The sequence below is a fragment of the Phascolarctos cinereus genome, unplaced genomic scaffold (assembly GCF_003287225.1).
Source record: "Phascolarctos cinereus isolate Bilbo 61053 unplaced genomic scaffold, phaCin_HiC Scaffold_5;HRSCAF=322, whole genome shotgun sequence".
Lineage (NCBI taxonomy): Eukaryota > Metazoa > Chordata > Mammalia > Diprotodontia > Phascolarctidae > Phascolarctos > Phascolarctos cinereus.
In genome coordinates, this window is record NW_027555958.1 from 357,781,630 (window position 1) to 357,794,400 (window position 12,771).

Genomic DNA, 12,771 nt, shown 5'->3' on the forward strand with positions numbered 1-12,771 from the left:
CATCTCATTAACATGGTGCACATGAATTCCTGGGCCAATTATTACTGAAGCTTATGTAATTTAGAGCTGAGAGGACCTTAGAGGTTATATTGTCCAACCTCTTCATTTTTTCATCTTCCCTAATATGTTCCTTTTTGCCTTTCAGACCTCTCTAGAATCTTTTTGTTTTCATCTCACTCAACTGTATTTGACAGTTAGAGGAAGCAGCTTGAGGGGCTACATACCAACAGACTGGTCACAGAGGCTGACCTGTCACTGTGCAGTTCCATAGAGGAACAAACTGAATGAAATGAGCTAATAATTCAGCTGGGGTGGCAAAAGTCAGCCATAAGGAAGTTAGACTGATCAAACACTGGAAACAATGGATGGGCAGAAAAGATCCCTGGAGATATTTAAAAATAAAATCAATATCTATCTTAGAGTGCTAAGAGCTGCAAGGGCCCTTAGAGGGAATCTTGTCCAACAACTTCATTTTTTTTGCATATAAAGACCCTGAAGGCTAGAGAGATGAAGTGACTTGTCCAAAATCCTGTGACCAGTCCCTGATAGAGTTGAAAGTCGAACTCGGGTCTCCTGATGCACATTTCAGGGATCTCCCTTAGCATGCATTTAAACTATACTGATTAATAAATTGGTTTTTAATAGACACATAATAATTGTTTATGGTAATGCATGAAATTGTATATATTTTGTAGTTACTTTTCTTGGAATAAATTGCTTCCTAATTGCCTCAATTAGAATATAAGCTCCTTGAAGTAGAGGGCAATTTAGTTTTTGATCTTTGTATACACATCACCTAGAACAGTGACTGACACATAATAGGTACCTTATAAATACCTGATGAATTTCTTTTCAGTGTGCTTTTTAACCAAAACTCCAACAATGGTATTCTCTAGATTTGACTTTCCTACCTTAATTCTTCTTCCAACTAAAAAAAAATTCCCCCAATTTTTAAACATTTTTATTTAAAGTTTTGAGTTCCAATCCTATCTTTCTGTTCCTTCTCCCCTCCCCCGATGGTAAGCAATCAGATATAGGTTATAAATGTGCAATTATGTAAAACATTTCCGTATTAGTTATTTTGTACAAGAAGACCCAAACAAAAGAAAAAAAATGAAAGAAAGTGAAAAATATTATGCTTCAGTCTGTATTCAAACAATATCAGTTCTTTCCTGGAGATGGATGGTATGCTTCATCATTAGTCCTTTGGGATTGTCTTGGATCATGGTATTGCTGAGAAGAGCTAAGTCATTCACACTTCTCCATCAAATAATATTGCTGTTACTGTGTACAACATTCTCCTGGTTCTGTTTGCATCACTTTGATACACATCATTTCATGTAAGTCTTTCCAGGTTTTTCTGAAATCATCCTGCTTGTCATTTCTTCTAGCACAATAATATTCTATTACAATCATATGTTACAGCTTGTTTAGCAACTCCCCAATTGATGGGCATCCTTCAATTTCTAATTCTTAGTCACCACAAAAAGAGCTGCTGTAAATATTTTTGTAAAAATAGGTTCTTTTCCCTCTTTTTTCAAATGTCTTTGGGATATAGACGTAGCAGTGGTATCATTGGTTCAAAAGGAATGCACAGTTTTATAGTACTTTGGGCATAGTTCCAAAATGTTCTCCAGAATGGTTGGATCAGTTCACAACTCTCCCAACAATGCGTTAGTGTCCCAGTTTTTCCACATCCCCTCCAGCATGCAACATTTTCTTTTTTTGTCATATTAGCCAATCTGATAGGTGTGAGGTGGTACCTCAAAATTGTTTTAATTTGCATTTCCCTAATCAATAGTGATTTAGAGCATTTTTTCATATGACTATATATAGCTTTGATTTCATTGTCTCAAAACTGCCTGTTCATATCCTTTGACCATTTATCATTTGGGGAATGCTTATATTTTTATACGTTTGACTCAGTTCTCTATATACTTGAGAAATGAGGCCTTTATCAGAGATACTTATTGCAAAATTCCCCCCCCCCAGTTTTCTGCTTTCCTTCTAATTTTGATTGCATTGGTTTGTGCAAAAAATTTTTAATTTTATATCATGAAAATTATCTATTTTACATTTTGTAATGTTTTCTTCCTCTCTTTTGGTCCTAAATTCTTTCCTTAAAAATAGGTGAAGAAGGAGTCTTAACAAATTCTTTTTATGATACAAATGTGGTGTTGATACCTAAACCAGGAAGAGTCAAAATAGAGAAAGAAAATTATTGACCAATTTTCCTAATGAATATAGATGCAAAAAATTTAAATAAAATATTAGCAAATAGATTACAGCAACTTATCACAAGAATAATACACTATGACCAGGTAGGATTTATACCAGAAATGTAGGGCTGGTTCAAGATTAGAAAAACTATCAGCATAATTGATCATTTCAACAACAAAACTAACAGAAACCACAAGATCATCTCAATAGATGTAGAAAAAGCTTTTGACAAAATACAACACCCATTCCTATTGAAAACACTAGAGAACATAGGAATAAATGGAGTCTCCTTAAAATAATGAGCGGCATCTACCTAAAACTTTCAGCAAGCATTTTATTTAATGGGGATAAGCGAGAAGCATTTCCAATAATATCGGAGGTGAAACATGGATGTCCATTTTCACCACTGTTGTTCAATATGGTACTGGAAACATTAGCTTTAGCAATAAGAGAAGAAAAAGAAATTGAAGATATTAGAATAGGCAAAGGAGAAACAAAGCTATCACTCTTTGAGGTGATTTGATAATATACTTAGAGAATCAAGTGAAACATTACTTGAAATAATAAACAACTTTAGCAAAGTTTCAGGCTATAAAATAAACTCACATAAATCATCATCATTTCTATATATTACCAACAAAGCTCAACAGCAAGAGATAGAAAGAGAAATTCCATTTAAAGTTACTGTAGACATTATAAAATATTTAGGAGTCTACCTACCAAAACAAGCCCAAGAACTACACGAACACAAGTGTCAAACTCTTGACACTTAGTAGCTGTGTGACCCTGGGTAAGTCACTTAACCCCAATTGCCTCACCAAAAAAAAAATAATAATTTTTGGTAGTTAGATTGGTATGGCACTGAATAAGTAAATTAGCTTAGGTAGAAATGTCATTTTTATTATGTTATCTCAGCCTACCCATGAGCAACTGAAATTTTCCAATTGTTTAGATCTGACTTTATTTGTGTGAAAAGTATTTTAGAGTTTTGTTCATATGTTTCCTGGGTTTGTCTCAGCCGGTCAACTCCCAAGTATTTTATATTGTTTACAGTTATTTTAAATGGGATTTCTCTTTCTATCTTTTGCTGCTGAACTTTGTTAGTAATCTATAGAAATGCTGATGATTTATGTGGGTTTATTTTATATCCTGCAACTTTGCTAAAGTTGTTAATAATTTCAAGTAGTTTTTTAGTTGATTCTCTAGGATTTTCTAAGTATAACATCATATCATCTGCAAAGAGTGATAGTTTTGTTTCCTCATTGCCTATTCTAATTCCTTTAATTTCTTTTTCTTCTCTTATTGCTCTAGCTAACATTTCTAATACAATATTAAATAACAGAGATGATAATAGGCATCCTTGCTTCACCCCTGATCTTATTGGGAAGGTTTCTATCTTATCTTTATTACTGATAATGCTTGCTGATGGCTTTAGATAAATATTATTTGTCATTTTAAAGTAAGTTCCATTTATTCCTCTACTCCTTAGTGTTTTTAATAGGAATGGATACTGTATTTTAGCAAAGGCTTTTCCTTCATTGATTGAGATAATGTATGATTTCTGTTGGTTTTGTTATTGATATGTTCAATTATGCTGATAGTTTTCCTAAGATTGAACCAGTCCTTCATTCCTGCTAGAAATCCCACCTGGTCATAGTGTATGATCCTTGTGATAAATTTCTGTAATCTCTTTGCTAGTATTTTACTTGAGATTTTTGCATCACTATTCATTAGGGAAATTGTTCTATAATTTTCTTTCTCTGTTTTGGCTCTTCCTGGTTTTAGGTATTAACACCATATTTGTGTCATAAAAGGAATTTGGTAGGATTCCTTCACCTATTTTTCCAAATAGTTTTGGGATCAATTGTTGAAATATTTGGTAAAATTCACTTGTGAATTCATCTGGTATTGGGAATTTTTTCTTAGGAAGTTCATTGATGGCTTGTTTACTTTCTTCTTCTATGATTGGTTATTTAAGTATTTTATTTCTTCTTCTGTTAATCTAGGTAATTTATATTTTTGTAGGTTTTCATCTATCTCATTTAGATTGTCAGATTTATTGGTATGTAATTGGTCAAAATAGCTCCTCACAATTATCTTAATTTCCTCTTCATTGTTGGAGAATTTATCTCTGTCATTTTTGATGCTAGTAATACTGATTAATTTAAAGGTGGTTTAGAAACAAGACCTTTAATAATGTCCTACTCTGATCCCTATTTCTGATGTTAAGGTGACCCTGTGTTTTTGAAGTCTGGGTCAAACTTATAAACTTAAAAAAAGATTTTAAAGTCAGATGCAGCAACAGATGGGGTTTTGATACCTGAGGCAAGAAGCTTAATGGAAACTAAATCCTGATTCCTCACCTTCCACAATAACAATGTTTCTAAAAAGGTGTGTGACAATCAAAGTATTTAAAATTTTCAAAATACATCCTGTTTTGAGTCTTATTGTAAAGTGTTGATTTGCTTTTGCTTTTTTCAAGTTTGGATTTTAATATATTACATTTCTTGAAGCAAGTTATACCAGGGTGCGTTGGCCTATATTTTCTTTCTAAGGCAATTTCATTCAGTGCTGTAAGTGGAATTCTGGGTCCTCTTATCTCTTTATTTAATTGTTGATCCACTCCAACTAACTTTTAGTAGAAATTATCTTTAATAATAATAATGACAACAATAATATTAATGACAGCAATAATACTAGCTAGCACTTATATAGTGTTCTAAGGTTTATAAAACACTTCATATATTATCTATTTAATCCACATAACAATACTGTTATACAGATAAGGTAACTGAGGCTCCTGTGACTTGTCCAAGGTCACAAAGGTGATCTGAAGGATGATCTGAATTCAACTCTTCCTGACTCCCAAGTCCAGATCTTTATCCATTGCATCACCTAGCTGCTGTAGAGACTGAAGTATATGTCAGACTGAGATAGACTGTGGCACAGTGGATGGAGCACTGGGCAAGTCATTAATCTCTAATTACCTCAGTTTCTCCCTCACAGCGTTGTTATGAAACTCAAATATGATATTTGTTAAAAAGTGTTTAGCACAGTGCCTAGGTACTTAACAAATGCTTGTTTTATTCATATATATATACGCACACATACATATACATATACATATACATATACATATACATATACATATACATATACATATACATATACATATACATATACATATACATATACATATACATATACATATATACATATCTATACATACACACACATATACTTACAAGTTCCTTGAGGGCAGGGGATGGTTTGTTTTTGTCTTTGTAACCCCCACATCTAGCTCAATGCTTATCACCTGGTAAGCACTTTATAAGTGACATTGAATTGAATTGAATTAAATTACTACATGCAAGTCATTATGCTGAATCTACTGAAACTATAAGTTTCTGATTGCATTCATTCTTTGATGCATTAGTCAACTCAACGCTTCTTATTGAGTGGGACTAGATATAGAATTCTGGGCACAAAGGTGGATGAGAGACAATCCCTATCTGCCCTCTTACAGACTTACGGACATTAGACACATTCTTTGATAGTTCCTTAAAGCACATTCAACAGGACTCTGTAGGTAGGATATTCAATCCTATTGACTAATTTCATAATATTGTCTTCATATATTAAGTTGTCTTTAGGAAATTCATCAAAGTGGTTATTTTGAAAACACCCAGTTAAAACCTGTTAGATTCTGTTTAATAAGTTATTTCAAAGAATTCAACCAGGCAGGCTTTATTTTCTTTTAATTTTTAATTAAATGTTTTAATTTAACCAATAAGCTATTTGTAAAGCACTTAGCATAGTGATTGGCACATAGTAGGCACTTAATAAATGCTTGTTCTCTCCATTCCCTTTCCCCTTAATTGACTTTCTTGCATAACTCTGGCCCTGTAGCAGACAAGAGTCCTGAAGCTGGAGTCAGAAAGATCTGGTTTACAACCCTACCTTGGACATTTAATAGCTGCGTGAACATAGGCAAGTCACTTAACCTCTCTTAGTCACAGTTTCCTTATCAGTAAAATGGGGAAAACTGTATCTATATTATCTACTTCCCGGAAAAAGGGAGGGGAGGAATTTAAAGACTCAGATGAGATAAGTTACATGAAGTGCTTTGCAAACTCCAAAGTTCTAGATAAATGCTAGTTACGATTCTTTATGAAAAATCTAACCAAACTGGTTGTTGGGTGCCTTTCATCTAGCTGGTGAAATTTTTTGCTTTGAAATTAGTTGGTTTGACATCTTAGAGACATAGTCACAAACTTAATCTAGTGATGTGCAGAGTAGCAGAAACAGGATGTGGTAAATGAGAGCAGGCCTAGTGCAAACTCTGTGAGTGAAATCATCCTTGCTCCCAAAGACTGAGACCCTGTCTTAACCACTTTTGGCATTCTCCCTCTCCATCCTTACTTCCTCTACCCTCCAGATTAAGACCTTCAGCAAATATTTACTCAGTGAATCACCATTTTAGAGCTTGAATGGGGCTTAAAGGTGACCAAGGTCAGCTTTTTCATTTTACAGATGAGGAAACCTAAACCCAAAGAAGTCAAATGATTTGCCCCAGATCACACAGATAATAACTGATAAGTCTAGATAGGTCTCCTACCCCCAAATTCAGTACCCTTTCCACTACACTTCCCTGTCTTAATGTTGATGAGGAAGACAACAGTACATCACTCATATTTTCAAATTATTTGGAGGGTGGTGTTGTAAAGTGAAAGCAGAGAAAACAAAAACTGTAATTCTGAACCTTGGTTCAAAATGGTAAGCTTTGGCCTTATATTGCCTAGAAACAAATCTCTCCTCTTCTGGGCCACCAGGTCCCAAACCATGTTCTCCCTCTAATCCTATTCCAGCTCTGTTTTTATAGGTTCCCTTCCCCAGACTAGGGTATAAGCCCCTTGAGGGTACTAACTAGCTTGCTTGCATTTTTATTTCCAGCACTTAGCAAATACTCCATCTCTCCACTCAGGGCATTTTTACTGACTGACCCCCCATGCATGTTCTCCCTTCTCATTTCTACCTCTTGGCTTCTCTGGCTTCCATCACATCCTGGCTGAAGTCCTACCTCTGTCAGGGAGTCTTTCCCAATCCCTCTTAATTTTGGTATTTCCCCAATGTTCATTATTCCTATTTGTCCTGTGTATAGCTTATTTGTGCATTGTCATTTTTATATTGCCTCTCCATTAGATTGGGAGCTCTGTGAGCTTAGAGATTGTTTTTTGACTTTCTTTGTATCCTCAGTGCTTAGCCGGCACATAGTGGGCACTTCATAAATGTTCATTGACTAATATTTATATAGTAAGTGCTTAATAAATGATATCTCTTTCTCTATCTATCATCTATATTCATTTTCAGGTATCTACTTACTTTCACAAACTTTTTCAGAATCACTGGGTTTCTTCTAGGTCTCCAAAGATAGCTAGTAGGATTAGTGTTTATAGTGTGACAATAGTTATATATTTATTTAAAGCAGTTATTTAAAGTTACTTATGATTTAAGGAAAACCATTCAGCTCAGTGATTTTTCCTCAAAGAGTAGATTCATTTTTTCATTTATTTTGGTGAAGGTTCCTGCCACCCACAGCCATGTGCTTTTGCACATGTGAAAATAAGTGAGGTAATAATAAAACAACAACAGTAATGTATAAAATGTTCATGAAATATAGGGGTAAGGATAGGTCCAAATCACCCTACGCCATTTACCCTTGAGATATGTTTATCAGGTGAGAATACAATCGGATTACTCACTAGATGTGAACAAGTCCTACAGCCTTTCTAGGGTTCAACAAGAAGCCTATTCAGATTGACTGAGGGAGTTAGTCATGCCCTCTGGGGCCTGTATAAAACCAGTGAGCTAGCTGGAATGAGAGAAAACATTTTAGCCAAACTCCTGAGAAAAAATGGCTTTGGGAGGTAGGAGAAGAGAACCACAGCCTCCTGCCCCCACCTTGGCTAGAGGAAGACCTTGTGAACTTGGCAAGCCCAGAGGGTTTTGAATTCCCATCTTCTTCCCTAGAACCTAGAACAGCTGATTGTGGTATCTGCATCAGGAGTCAGGATAGACTGGATGAAAGGAGTAAAGTAGACTTAAAGCTCTACAAAGATGCTAGCTGATAAATTATATCATACCTTAGGGAGACAACTTAAGAATTCCAGCAAAAGGACTTCCAGGGGCTGTGAGCTATCCCCTTTGTTACTAGTGCTTTACATTTTAGACCACTTCCCCTGGACTCTTTATTTACTTGTGGGAGAAGCTGTCCTATACCTATAGAGTTCTTGCTATAAAGCTTTCATAAATACTGTTTTCTAAAAGTTAATTAAGTTTGACTTATTATTTGATATAAATTGATAATAATAGTGAGAAGAACACTAGTGGAGGCTCATGAGCTAAAACAAAACAAAAGAAATAAAAAGAAATCCCTAACCCCTCAAAATTATTCCTAGACTCTGAAGGGACAAATCATACCTACCCTCTGGGGACCTAACCTTCTATTGAGGGTAAGGTTTGGGAGGTACTATATGAGCTACATAAGCCATAGGTACATTTTGTGTGTTTGCATTGAGTTGTCATTCATGGATAAAGACAAAACAAACTTTCCTTGCTCTTCCCTGAAGAGCTCCTACCACTGATAGCAAAATAACAGGCTTTTCTCTCTTCTGGTTATGTGAGTTAGAAAGCTTTTTTCTCCTAAGTTCTTCTGATTCCTACACTGCTCAGAACATGATAAGCAGACCATTGTCCAACAGTTCTGCCAAAAAAAAAAAAAAAATGAAGGTCCTTTGCCTTGTAGTCTGTGGCTGGGTTCTCCCTTGTATTTCTTTCTTTTTCTATTTTTGACAATTGGAGTTAAGTGACTTGCCCAGGGTCACACAGCTGGTAAGTGTCAAGTGTTTCGTCTGAGGCCACATTTGAACTCAGGTCCTCCTGACTTCAGGGCCGGTGCTCTATCCACTGCACCTAGGTGCCCCTAGACCTTAATTTTTTACTGCACACTTTCTGAATGACTTCAGGCAAGTAGATCTAGTTGGACGTATCTTATGGAGAGGGACACTAGTATTTGTGCTATTTCCTTTCTTGAGATACGGAGGATCTCCTTATTGACAATCAGACATGTGTTCATACTAGATTTCCCCAGTAAAATTATCCCTTCCACATTGTGACTTTTCCTATCATGGTTTTGATATATTGTGGGCTAGCATAAGAAATTAAATGTGAATTTTGGGGGAGTTTTGCAGAAGCTGTTTAGAACACATGAAGGCCAGCAGATGAAACAGAAAAAATCTAGAAACTCAGAAATTCGTAAAATATATGTATACTATTGTATAACATCAGCATATTTTATCTTTTAATACCATAATAATTCAGACTTCTGTGGCATAAAGGGAGGGCCAAAACATTTTACACAGATTTACCAGATTGTAGGGGCGCTGCTCTCCTAATTCCTTCAATGTAGAAGGAATAATTGTACTTTTGAAGGGAGCATTCACACCAATGAAATCACATACCCAATGAAGTATCAATAAGACCTTACTTACATTTCTATGTGACTTCCAAAGTGTCCAAATGATCTCATTTGACTCTTATAACAGCTCTAGGAGGTAAACAAGGCAAATGTCTTTTATGCTTATTTTAGAGGTGAAGACATCAATGCTCACTGAGGTGAGGTAATGATCAATTTCACATTTCTTGTTAAAGGGAAACCAAGACTAGAATCCACATCTTATGACTTTAGAACAGACATGAGTACAATTTATTTCCTCACTAAGGCTTGACATGAATACCCTGATGTAACAGAAAGTGCTTTGGCTTATGAGTCAGGGGATCTGGATGTAAGCCCCATTTTCTGCTCACCATGTGATCTCAGACAAGTTACTTCCCCTTCTTAGAATCAGCTTCCTCCTTGGTAAAATGAAAAGATTAGACTACATGATCTTTAAGGACCTTCTAGCTCATATAATCTGTGAAACAAACCATCTGAGGTTCCTTATCCAGTGCCACTACATTGAATTGCACTGAGGAATGGACACTCTCTCGCCCAGTCCCCCTTGTGACTAGTGAGCATATTTGCAAGCTGTTTGGCTCGGGGTTGTGGCCATAGGCAGAATAAAGAGAAGAATGATACTACATGGGGGGCTGAATCCACAGGAAAGATGGATCTGAATGAGTCTCATGGCCTTGTTGCCTCTGTAGCTGAAAGACTACAGAAAGCTATGCCCTGACTGTCCAAGACACATATGTGGACTTTGTGAGGCTGCTGAGAGGGTGCAGGGCAAAGTGAATGTGAAAGTAAAATATTTCAGGTTATTTTTCAGTTGTATCCAACTCTTTATGATACCATTTGAGGTTTTCTTGGTAGAGATATGGGAGTGTTTCGTCATTTCCTTCTCCAGCTCATTTTACTGATGAGGCAAACAGGGTGAAGTGATTTGCCCAGGCTCACGTAGCTAAGAAGTGTCTGAGGCTGGATTTGAACTCAGAAAGACAAGTCTTCTTGACTGGAGGTCTGGCACTCTATCCACTGTGCCACCCAGCTGCCCCCAAATATTTCATTAGTTACAGGCTATTTTAGATGTTTTATGTGTTTCTGTGTTTATTGATGTAATTTTTGAGTCCTTTGTGTCTTAAGCATTTTTCTAGAGTGGAAGGAAAAAAAAATTCTATTCTGTACCTGATACTAAAGTTGTATAGTAAGTAACCTTTCTAGGAAGGACCTTCTTATTTATATTTTGAGGAGCCCTTAGACGAGGTCTATTCTTAAGGTTTGCTTTAGAGATTTCCCTGGGAGTGCCTCTGAAATGGTAGCAGAGAGAGAAAAAAACCTATCCACACCCAGGATCAATCTGGGTTCAAGTGAGCCTAGAGCTAGAGGCCCTTATGAGAGGGAGAAGCCCCCCTGGGCTGTGGGGGACATGGGAAAATTCTGTTTGATCAAGGAATCTCAGTACTTTCCCAGAAGTTGAAAGGCTGTGGTTATCACCTGTATCTCTCCTACAATTCACTGCCTTTTTATTTTGTTTTGTGTCATATCTCCATTTTCCATCTTCCAGGTTATAAATATCCAGAAGACCTAAAAAAAAAATTTGTATCATATTTACCTCCATAATTCCTAGTATTTGTCAGACTAATTAGCCACTCAGTAAACAATTGAATGACTGAATGAGTGAGTGAGTGAATGAATGAACTTGTTCTCCATCCTCACCTTCATACTTGCCTCCTCCACCTTCCTAATCTCCACCAACCTAATCCAGGAAAAACAAAGCAAACAAACAATAACAACAACAAAAAACAACCTTCACCCTCCAAACACTTGACCAAATGTAAAGTAGTACAACCCCCTAAAGGGAATTAAAGCAGTGTTTACCAGCTTCACCAGTGTTAACTAAGTGGTTATAGACTTGGGACACTGATTTCAGAGGCAAAGTAGTCAAGGCTACTCAGTGGATACAACCAGAAGTAGAACTCGGATTTTCCATTTCAAACCTTACTTCACTTTCCCTTACTCTGGGTGGATACATGCACATCCAATCATAGTATTTTGTTCCCCATTTTACTTTCTTTTGAGGTGGGAAGGGGACAGCTTTTTGCCATCCCCAGGAATCCCTTTGCTCTAATTTCCTGGCTTGACATGAAATGGGTGAGTGACTTTCGCTGAAAAAAGACAACTGCACTCATAGTAACATGTGGCCTGATTCCAGCACTCTCTCTCCTCCCACCCCCTGATCTGCTCTCAAGAGACCCATAGTCTGGTTTCTTGACCAACTCATCAGATAAAGTTTAGATAAGTCTCTGAAATTTTTGGCTACTTACCCAATGTTCTGAATCTTTTGAGGCTCTCTCATTGCTATTTACTATGAAGAAAAAAAAATCTATGACTGTGTAAGGAAGGTATTTTAAGATCTTTAAAGAAAAATTCTAAGTTTGGTGGCTGCGACTCCCTTGAACTCAATTTTCTATTTTTAAACAAATTGTCACTGCTTGAATAACAAGGAAATCATGCAATGAATTTCACTGCTCATTTCGTTTGACCACATTTGTGTACCACCATCTCTTACAAGGCTAAGGAGGCCTGGAAGCTAAAATCGTCTTCAGAAACCAATCCTGAAGTTTTGCTTTTTTTTTTTGATAGATCTTCAGCTGTAGTCTCTGTCATAAGAAGTTATATTGTATGATATCAAAAACCTCTAGGGCTCCATCCAATACAGACCTTCCATGCTATATCCACTTAAGGGAAATGACTAGAATTAAGATCATGAATAGATTATGAGCTGGGAGGTACTTCTGCCCTGCTATACCTCCCACCATTTCAGGGGCAAAGACCCTCCTTGAATATCCTCTTCTCCTCCCTTTCCTGCCCCTAATCTAGTCGACATTGGAGTTAGTCCTGGGACAGAGCTGACCTATACCTTACCTCTCTAACTAGTCTGGCCTTAGTACTATATCAATTCTTGTTTTGATTATCAGGCTAGACTAGAGGCTGGGATTAAATAATGTAAATAATCCAATAATCCAATTATTATCACTTTACTTCTGTTCAAG